The sequence below is a fragment of the Aethalodelphis obliquidens genome, unplaced genomic scaffold, assembly GCF_003676395.1.
Source record: "Aethalodelphis obliquidens isolate GAN/ISIS:26980383/991018 unplaced genomic scaffold, ASM367639v1 scaffold2, whole genome shotgun sequence".
Taxonomy (NCBI): Eukaryota; Metazoa; Chordata; class Mammalia; order Artiodactyla; family Delphinidae; genus Aethalodelphis; species Aethalodelphis obliquidens.
The window spans coordinates 72,833,027-72,844,276 of NW_020837946.1; positions in this window are offsets into that span (position 1 = coordinate 72,833,027).

An 11,250-nucleotide genomic window follows, 5' to 3' on the forward strand; every position below is an offset into this window, starting at 1 on the left:
AAGGGTTGTTGATTTCATGCATTTCCAGGAAAGGAAGGCATAGCTAAGCCATAGCTGGTGTGAGCTCTGTGGAAAACGCTGAAGTGAAATAGCCCCAGTAAAATGGTAGCCCAGTCCTAACGCAGATTTTAAACATCATCTCACTGCCAAAATTTAAGTTGACCTTTAAAATGTGCCTCAAACACACTTTAACTTACAGTTTAGCTCATCTCAGGCTTACTACTTCCCATGGTTTTACCCCCAAAGCTGAGTCCAGTTCAACACCCTGCCTGCAGCAAGTTCTGTCTTGCTCCTGAGCTGTCCCTGAAAAGGGAATTAAAAGGCACAGAGCTGAGAGACCCCTAATCATTCCGATGACTTTGGACCTTGGAGATTAAAGCCTGTGTTTGTTTCTCAGCACCAGATGAAAGTGCCCCAAGTGGAAGGTGAAGAATATTTTAAATCAGACTCGCACTTGGAAGGAAGCTCTGTGAGTTTGACAAACCTTACAACATGAGAGGGGGGCTATTTTCCTTGGAACAAAAGGAAGGTTCAGTTCTAACCTCTCACAAAAAACCAAGGTTATTACTGCTGCAGTCCAAAAGGGCTCAGATGGGAAAATAATGCTAATACTTCATGGAGGTGGTGAATTCTAGGCCCAGAAAGTCATGAAATGTCAAAGCTGCCTGATTCTAATTTGGGTTTAGCTGAGGCACAGAGAACGGCATGTTTTATGGTGCTCTGCTAACACTACTAGGTGCAATACATTGAGTTAAACATTAATTATTTTGCTGAAGAAGTAGGAAGTCTTGAGTACATAATCATGATTACAGTTAAATTTCTGTTAATGCCTCACCTTAGGAATGTCATGACTTTCCAAAAGTGTGATTCCTTTGAACACTTCACCTTAGCTTTGCATTTCATTCTCTGCTGTGATGATTGTTGGTGCTTCTCTGAATATTTTATGTTAGTATTCTTTACATTTTAAATTATGAAATATTTCAAACATATAAAAATGTGCAGTTGTAACAGATGACTGTGAAGTTGCCACACACATTTTACAATTTCTAACATTTTGCCATATTTAATACAAAAAAAAATTTTTTTTTTAATGAATTCATTAAAACCCTCTCCACCTTCTTTCTCCTTGGATTACTTCTGCTTTCTCCCCAGAGGTAACCACTACTCTGAGGTTGATGGATATCTTCCTAAGGCACGTTTCGTAACTTCTACTTGTAAGTGTATATATGTATATATGTGTGTATATATATATATATATATATATATATGCTATACATGCACAGCCCGGGCAGATTTAAGGTATATACATAAAACCTGCTCATGTAGTTATAATGTACTTATAAATACATACTTTAAGGTATATATATATATATATATATATATATATATATATGGTGGACAGAGAGAGACAGGAGAATACCATATATATTCTTTGCAGTTTCCTTTTTATAGGTTGCCTTATACCTTACATTTTTAGGTTGCTTCCAGTTTTTCCCAGTGAGCATCCTTATATATATATCTCCTTGTGTATGCAATGAGAGTTTCTCTAACGTCTGGACATATATTTGCACGTATTCAATTTTACTAGGTATTATTACACTGCCTTACAAGGTACCAAGTTATACGTATGCCAACAGTGTATAAAATGCCTTATTTTCCCATATCCTTGGCAATAAATCTGGTGTTATTAGCTGTTTAATTCTTTTGACAACGTGATGGTCATAAAATGGTATCTCTTTGCTTCATTTTACATTTCCCTGATTATTAGGAAGGTCAAGCATTTTTTGACTTAAATACATTTACAAATATTTTGACTACTGATGTATTTTTATTCATTTCTTCTATCTTATTTTGTGTTTCTAATTATATAGAGAGATATAGAGAGCACTTCTTTTCACTTCTTTCCTGCCTTCTATAGAATGATTAGGTTCTTTGTAGACTCCATATCCCTCTGTTGATTTTGAAGTTATATATACTATTTCTGTTCTTCTAATAGTTACCCTTACATTTTAACAAGCATGCTTGACTTAACAAAATTTTTGGTTAATTAATGCCTTGACTCTTCTCCCGAATAACACAAGAAACGTGGAATTCTTTAACTCTAGCTATTACTTCATGTTTTCCATGTGAAGCAGCTTAATCTACCCTGTTTTCAGGTCCCCCCACCCCCATTAGTCATTATTATGGCTATTGTGGTATTTTCAGTTAATAATAATTTCCATTATCCACATCTGCCAATGTCTTTGATCATTGTTGCTTCTCATATCTTACTCCTTCCTTCTGTGTTTAACTTCTTTCTTTCTAAAGCACATTATGTAATAGTTCTTCAGCATGGGCTTTTGTCTGAAAAATGCCTTTATTTTGCCCTCATTTTGCAGTGATCTTTTAGTATGGTATAGAATTCCAGATTGATGGTTATTTTCCCTCAGTCCCCACAGGATATTAGTTCATTGTCTTATGGTACCTGTTGTTGCTGATGAAGAGTTTGCTTTCATTTACTTATTTATTAGAGTAAGTAATCTGTCTGTTCTTCCTTGTGGCTTTGAAATTTTCTCCTCATATTCTCAAGTTTGCATTTAGGTGTGAGTTTTAAAAAAATAAAATTCTTCTCAGGGCTCATCGTGCTTCCAAATTATGAGAAAATAGGTCTGTTATAAACTCAGGAAAATTCCCACTATTTCTTCCTTGGATATATTGTCTTCTCTGGCACTCCTGTTAGATATATCCCAGGCCATGTCAGTCCGTCCTCCTAATGTCTTAACTTTTTCATATTATCCTATTTCTTTGCTTCTCTGCTACAAACTGAGAAATTTTCTCAAGCTTTTCTTCACTCATTCTCTTTTTAGGTGTGTTTAACCTGCTGTTTCATTCATCTGCAATCTGTTGCAGTAACATCTTAAATTCTTCACATCTCCCTGTATCCATACCCTATTCCACGTACCTGTGCAATGCAATGTCCTCTCACCATGAATGGGGGTGCCTGTCCCCACTCTTGACTCGGGGCTTAATCATTTCACTGTTTTGATCAAGAAAACGAGGCAGAAGTGACAGCGTGTCGGTTGTTTGTGCCCTCGCCCTATCATTGTCATAAGAACATGCTCACTAGTCTGCTGGAGGATGAGAAACATGTAAAACGGAGCCCGGTCACCCCTGTCACCCCCACTGAAGACAGCTTAGATCAGCCAATAGCCAGCTGACCACGCCCCCATAAGTGAGCAGCCCAGCCAAGGGCAGCAGAGTCACCTAGCCCCAGCTGACCCTAGGAATGTAAGGAACAAATGCCTGTTGTTGCACAGCTCTCAAGTCCAGGGCAATAGCATTACTCTAGCAATAGATAACTGATACACCACCCGCTGGGGTTCTTTTCAATGAATGTTTTTCACTTGTAAATATTCTAATTGTTACTTTTTCAAATTTGCCTATTCTTTGTAATTCCTATTGTTTCTATATGTTTCTATTCTGTCTTTTGTCTACTTAATCATTTTAAACATAACCATTTTATAACTTCTTTCAGACTGTTAAATTATCTCAAGTTCTGGGGTGCTCATCTTTCTGTTTGTTGTGTCCACTGACTTCTCTCATAAGGGATTGTTTCCTCATTTTATGTATAATTTTAACTTTTGAGCCCATATTTGTTTTTTCTATGTGTGTTCAGTATAGATAGATTTAGGAAAGTGTTCCAAGGCAGTGGTCTTCTATTTGCTTCTGCTGGGAGCTCCAAGTGTATCCCCAGTCCAGGACCAGATTTACATTAATTTCATGTCCTGAGGATTTCAGCACCAGGTGGCTAGCATAAATTGTTATTCTATGACCACACATCATACTTTGTTTCAGTTTCTCACTGGAAACTTTTTCTGTTCATATCTGCTGACAGAGACAAACTTCCTTTACATTTCAAGACTGGTCATCTGAACCTTTAATCCTCTTTCACTGAAGGTACAGAATTGCCAAGTTCCCAGCCTAATGCAAGAGTTTCAGGTCCAAATTCCACCTCCTATGGGTCAGGACCATATGTGTGTGTGTCCCATAAAACCCCAGCACCTTGGCATGAGGGTCTACTCCAAGGTAGATCTTCACTGGGCCACGATGACATCAGCTTGTGAGCTGACACTCTTCATTTCTGAAATTCAGGATTAGCTTTGTTCCTTAAAGTTCACCCAATATTGACTTTTACACAGTATTCCTTTTTATTTACTTTAGGAGAAATGTCCATGTTGCTCAGTTTTCCATGTTGCTTGCACATGCTTTGTTTAGTAAGCACAGACAATTGCTTGTAAAAATTAGACAGAGAATATTTTTGAACTGACCCAGTCCTCAGGCAAAAGAAAAACATGGTTCATTACAAAGAGTATGGCTCAGTTAACAAACTGAAGAACACATATATATGGAATTTAAGAAAAAAAAATGTCATGAAAAACCTAGGGGTGAAACAGGAATAAAGACACAGACTTACTAGAGAATGGACTTGAGGCTATGGGGAGGGGGAAGGGTAAACGGTGACAAAGCGAGAGAGAGGCATGGACATATATACACTACCAAACGTAAAACAGATAGCTAGTGGGAAGCAGCCACATAGCACAGGGAGATCAGCTCAGTCCTTTGTGACCACCTAGAGGGGTGGGATAGGGAGGGTGGGAGGGAGGGAGATGCAAGAGGGAGGAGATACGGGGATATATGTATATGTATAACTGATTCATTTTGTTGTGAAGCTGAAAGTAACATACCATTGTAAAGCAATTATACTCCAATAAAGATGTTAAAATGAAAAAAAAAAACCATATGATCATCTCAATAGATGCAGAAAAAGTTTTTGACAAAATTCAACACCCATTTATGATAAAAACTCTCCAGAAAGTGGGCATAGAGGGAACCTACATCAACATAATAAAGGCCATGTACGACAAACCCACAGCAAACATCATTCTCAATGGTGAAAAACTGAAAGCATGTACTCTAAGATCAGGAACAAGACAAGGATGTCCACACTCACCACTATTATTCAACATAGGTTTGGAAGTCCTAGCCAGGGCTATCAGAGAAGAAAAGGCAATAAAAGGAATCCATGTCGGAAAAGAAGAAGTAAAACTGTCACTGTTTGCAGATGCCATGATACTATACATAGAGAGTCCTAAAGATGCCACTAGAAAACTACTAGAGCTAATCAATGAATGTGGTAAAGTTGCAGGATACAAAATTAATGCACAAAAACCTCTTGCATTCCTATACACTAATGATGAAAAATCTGAAAGAGAAATTAAGGAAACACTCCCATTTACCATGGAAACCAAAAGAATAGAATACCTAGGAATAAACCTACCTAGGGAAACAAAAGACCTGTATGCAGAAAACTATAAGACAGTGATGAAAGAAATTAAAGACGATACAAACAGATGGAGAGCTATACCATGTTCTTGGATCGGAAGAATCAATATTGTGAAAATGGCTGTACTACCCAAAGCAGCCAAGAGATTCAATGCAATCCCTATCAAACTACCAGTGGCATTTTTTACGGAACTAGAACAAAAAATCTTAAAATTTGTGTGGAGGCACAAAACACCCCAAATAGCCAAGGCAGTCCTGAGGGAAAAAAATGGAGCTGGAGGAGTCAGACTCCCTGACTTCAGACTATACTACAAAGCTTCAGTAATCAAGACAATATGGTACTGGCACAAAAACAGAAATATTGATCAATGGAACAGGATAGAAAGCCCAGAGATAAACCCACACACCTGTGGTCAACTAATCTATGACAAAGGAGGCAAGGATATACAGTGGAGAAAAGACAGTCTCTTCAATAAGTGGTGCTGGGAAAACTGGACAGCTACATGTAAAAGTATGAAATTAGAACACTCCCTAACACCATACACAAAAATAAACTCAAAATGGATTAAAGACCTAAATGTAAGGCCAGACACTTTCAAACTCTTAGAGGAAAACATAGCCAGAACACTTTATGACATAAATCACAGCAAGATTCTTTTTGACCCACCTCCTAGAGAAATGGAAATAAAAATAAACAAATGGGACGTAATGAAACTTAAAAGCTTTTGCACAGCAAAGGAAACCATAAACAAGACCAAAAGACAACCCTCAGAATGGGAGAAAATATTTGCAAATGAAGCAACTGACAAAGGATTAATCTCCAAGATTTATTGAGCTCATGCAGCTCAATAACAAAAAAACAAACAACCCAATCCAAAAATGGGCAGAAGACCTAAATAGACATTTCTCCAAAGAAGATATACAGATTGCCAACAAACACATGAAAGAATGCTCAACATCACTAATCATCAGAGAAATGCAAATCAAAACTACATTGAGGTATCACCTCACACTGGTCAGAATGGCCATCATCAGAAAATCTGCAAACAATAAATGCTGGAGAGGGTGTGGAGAAAAGGGAACCCTCTTGCACTGTTGGTGGGAATGTAAATTGATGCAGCCACTATGGAGAACAGTATGGAGGTTCCTTAAAAAAACTAAAAATAGAACTACCATACGACCCAGCAATCCCACTACTGGGCATATACCCTGAGAAAATCATAATTAAAAAAGAGTCATGTACCAAAATGTTCATTGCAGCACTCTTTACAATAGCCAGGTCATGGAAGCAACCTAAGTGTCCATCGTCGGATGAATGGATAAAGAAGATGTGGCACATATATACAATGGAATATTACTCAGCCATAAAAAGGAATGAAATTGGGTCATTTATAGAGATGTGGCTGGATCTAGAGACTGTCATACAGAGTGAAGTAAGTCAGAAAGAGAAAAATAAATATCATATATTAATGCATATATGTGGAACCTAGAAAAATGGTACAGATGAACCAGTTTGCAGGGCAGAAATTGAGACACAGAGGTAGAGAACAAACATATGGACACCGAGGGGGGGAAGTGGGGGGCGGGGCAGCAGTGTGATGCACTGGGAAATTGGGATTGACATATATACACTAATTTGTATAAAATAGGTAACTAATAAAAACCTGCTGTATAAAAAAATAAAGAATATTCAAAAAAAACCCAAAGAATATGGCTCAGGACAAAAGTTGTTTTTTGGGTTTTTTTTTTTTAAATAGCCTTTATTTTTGTTAAGCACTCAAAATAGCCTCTATCTCTTAAGTACTAAAGAATTGACATAAGCAGGTTTTGGACTTATGATAATGTTTTTCCAAGCATCCTCATAACTCTGTTATATTCTGTGATTTGCTTTATGAGAATATGTCTATTCCTTTATTTTCCTAGTAACACTTGATTCCTATTCTCTAACTCATTTGAGTTGTAACAACACAGCAAATCAACCTTTAGAATAGGACAGAGACATGGCACACCACATTTTTAATAGTAAATTTTATTTGAAAAAAAATTTTTAATGCCTTTAAATGAATACTTTTTAAATGCCATAATGTGTGGTTTTCTAACAAATAACCTGGGTTACTGGGCATCTTCCCTCTCTTTTAGGCAGAGGCTGATCTTTCTCCTTTCTTAGGTGAAGGAAGGGAACTGGGGGACAAGTATATTTTATATATATGAGTGTATATCTGTATATCTGTTAATCCCAAACTTCCAATTTATCCTTTCCCCTCCTTCCCCCTTGGTAACCATAAATTTGTTTTCTATGTCTGAGTCTACTACTGTTTTGTAAATAAGTTCATTTGTATCATTTTTTGGATTCCACATATAAGTCATATCATATGATATTTGTCTTTCTCTGTCTGACTTACTTTACTCAGTAGGATAATTTCTAGGTCCATCCATGTACCTGCAAATGGCATTATTTCATTCTTTTTTATGGCTGAGTAATGTTCCATTTTGTGTGTGTGTGTGTGTGTGTGTGTGTGTGTGTGTGTGTGTGTGTGTATATACCACATCTTTTTAAGCAAATTGTTTGTTGATAGGCACTTGGGTTGTTTCCATGTCTTGGCTATTGTAAATAATGCTGCTATGAAACTAGGGTGCATGTATTTTTTCAAATTAGAGTTTTAATTGTTTCTGGATATGTACCCAGGAATGGGATTGCTGGATCATATGGTAGCTCTATTTTTAGTTTTTCAAGGAATCTCTATACTTTTTTCCACAGTGGCTGCACCAGTTTGCATTCCTACCAACAGTGCAGGAGGGTTCCTTTTTCTCCGCACCCACTCCAGCATTTATTATTTGTAGACATTTTGATGATGGCCATTCTGACTGGTGTGAGGTGATACCTCATTGTAGTTTTGATTTGCATTTCTCTAATAATTAGCAATGTTGAGCATCTTTTCATGTGCTTTTTGGCCATCTATGTCTTCATTGGAGAAGTGTCTATTTAGATCTTCTGCCCAATTTTTTTTATAAATTTATTTATTTATTTATTTATTTTTGGCTGTGTTGGGTCTTCATTGCTGCACACGGGCTTTCTCTAGTTGCGACGAGCAGGAGCTACTCTTCATTGCAGTGCGCGGGCTTCTCATTGTGGTGGCTTCTCTTATTGTGGAGCATGGGCCCTAGAGTACATGGGCTTCAGTAGCTGTGGCTCATGGGCTCTAGAACTCAGGCTCAGTAGTTGTGGCACACAGGCTTAGTTGCTCTGCAGCATGTGGGATCTTCCCGGATCAGGGCTAGAACCCATGTCCCCTGCATTGGCAGGCGGATCCTTAACCACTGTGCAACCAGGGAAGTCCCTTCTGCCCATAGTTTGCAAATATTTTCTCCATTCTGTAGGTTGTCTTTTCATTTTGTTTATTGTTTCCCTTGCTGTGCAAAGGCTTTTAAGTTTAATTAGGTCCCACTTGTTTAATTTTGCATATGTTTCCATTACTCTGGGAGACAGATCCAAAAAAAATTTCCTGCAATTTATGTCAAAGAGTGTTCTGCCTAAGTTTTCCTCTAGGAGTTTTACAGTATCTGGTCTTACATTTAGGTCTTTAATCCATTTGGAGTTTATTTTTGTGCATGGTGTTAGACAATGTTCTAATTTCATTCTTTCACATATTGCTGTCTAGTTTTCCCAGCACCACTTATTGAAGAGATTGCTTTTCTCCACTGTATATTCTTTCCTCCTTTGTCACAGATTAATTGACCATAAGTATGTGGGTTTATTTCTGGGCTTTCTATCCTGTTCCATTGGTCTATGTGTCTGTTTTTTGTGCAGGTACTATACTGTTTTGATTACTGTAGCTTTGTAGTATAGTCTGAAGTCAGGGAGAATGATTTCTCCAGCTCTGTTCTTCATTCTCAAGATTGTTTTGGCTATTTGGGGTTTTTGTGTTTCCATACACATTTAAAAACATTTTTTCCTGTCCTGTGAAAAATGCTATTGGTAATTTGATAGAGGTTGCATTGAATCTGTAGATTGCCCTGGGTAGTATGGCCATTTTAACAATATTTATTCTTCCAATCCAAGAACACAGTATATCTTTCCATCTGTTTGTGTCATCTTCAATTGCTTTCATCAGCATCTTATAGTTTTTGGAGTATAGGAGTTTTGCCTCCTTAAGTAGGTTTATTCCTAGGTATTTTATTCTTTTTGATGCAGTGGTAAATGAGATTGTTTCCCTAATTTCTCTTTCTGCTATTTCACTGTTAGTGTACATTAATGCAACACATTTCTCCATATTAATTTTTTATACTACAACTTTACCAAATTCATTGATGAGCTCTAATAGTTTTCTGGTGGTGTCTTTGGGATTTTCTATGTAGAGTATCATGTCATCTACAGACAATGAGAGTTTTACTTCTTCCTTTCCTATTTGGATTGCTTTTATTTGTTTTTCTTCTCTGATTGCTATCGCTAGGACTTCCAAAACTATGCTGAATAAAATTGGTGAGAGTGGGTGTTCTTGTCTTTTTCCTGATCTTAGAGGGAATGCTTTCAGCTTTTTACTGTTGAGTATGATGTTGTTGTTATAAATGTGTAATAAATTTTAAAGTTATTCACATTAAATGAAATTTAAATTTGGTTCCTTAGTCACATTAGCCACATTTCCAGTGCTCAATAACAGTATGTGACTGATGGCTACTGTATTGAAAGGCAAATAAGAAACACTTCCATGATAGCAGAAAGTTCTATTGGACAGCAGTGGTCTGGAGCAGTGAGCAACAAACTTTTTCTCTAAAGAGCCAGATAGTAAATATTTTTGGAGTTGAGGACCAGTTCCCTTCACAACTACTCAGTACTGTATTTGTAGCATGAAAGCAGCCATAGTCCATGTGTAAATAAGCAGGCATGGCCATGTTCCAATAAAACTTTATTTACAGAAAACAGACTTTTGCCTAAGGGCTGGATCTTCTGGCCTAGAAGATCTGAAAGTTCCCACATGCTTCAGTGTAGGGACAGGAGCCACTGAAAGATTTGGACTAGTGGAGTCCCAGGATAGGACCAAATTACCTGATTTTGCACCCAAAACAATGCAGGTCCAGGTGCAATTTAGCAGACCCAACCTACCAAGGACCAGACTTAACATTGAAGAACAGCACACAAACTTGCACACACAGAGTCAAGGCCATCTTGAGAAGGAGTAGGGAGAGAGGGAAGAAACGCACAAGACCAACCTCAAATAAGCCAAATGATGTAAAAGAGACTGTTTCAGTGGAACAGACAGTGATGCCATTTGTTGGCAAATGTAAGTATCATCACCCACTGTCCCAAACCCACCACCTCAGTCTACACTGAAGGAATAGGGTGAAACTCAGGAGGAACTTTAGATCAATTCTAGAAAACAAATAAGCCATAATTTCTTTGCATCTCTGAGTTAGAGTAAATAAAAGGTTAATACTGCTACACAATATTTTCTCACATGCACATGAAACTTAGGAAAGAAAATCTTTGCACTCTTTCTAGGAGCTCTGGTTTGAGCTAATTCATCTCTACAGCCCCTCCAGGGCCTCCCTGTGACTGATGATCTGCACTGAGGCATTGTGTGAAGAGAACACGGGCCTCGGAGAGAGAGAACCTGGGCTCCAGCTGTGCAGCTTCTGCTGAACCTCTTAACCATTCTAGGCCTCAGTGACCTCATCTGCCACACAGGAATGTGAATCAAATGATTCCTAAGTTCTTATCCAGCTCAGATAACAATTTATGATTCATCTAAAAGACATTTGGCTGGGGTTGTAGCCTGTGATTATAATTAACATGGTGAACAAGATCATGTGTTAATGAGTAAAGTCTTAGCTTTATTAGTAAGTTTCTAACAGTTCACTGAAAAGTTCTGACATTTTATATTTGGTTCGTTGTGGGATCATCTTATCATTCAAACTGTATTAGTCTGCTTG